Source organism: Penaeus monodon, chromosome 27, assembly GCF_015228065.2.
Source record: "Penaeus monodon isolate SGIC_2016 chromosome 27, NSTDA_Pmon_1, whole genome shotgun sequence".
Lineage (NCBI taxonomy): Eukaryota > Metazoa > Arthropoda > Malacostraca > Decapoda > Penaeidae > Penaeus > Penaeus monodon.
The window spans coordinates 23,122,888-23,123,239 of NC_051412.1; positions in this window are offsets into that span (position 1 = coordinate 23,122,888).

Genomic DNA, 352 nt, shown 5'->3' on the forward strand with positions numbered 1-352 from the left:
TTGCGTGCATGAGCGCATGTGCACATACACATGCCCTGTATATATCCTTCGGTATGCATACGCGCTTGCTTGTACACGAATACAAACACCCTCCATACTATATTCGCCACTGGACATGCATACGTGCATAACTGTACATCAAAATATATTCTATCCTGCATCTGGATCGTGCGTGCGCGTGTGCCCTCTTTCCTAGGTCACTTTTACCAGGATTCGAAGCCCCATCTGGCCCTGCCACCTACACATAGCCACACCCTCCCACTACAACGTTGCTTCAACCGCCTCACGTCACCACACCCTCGCCTACTTTCTACCGTTTTACACACACACATGTCTTGTGCACGTGCTACAG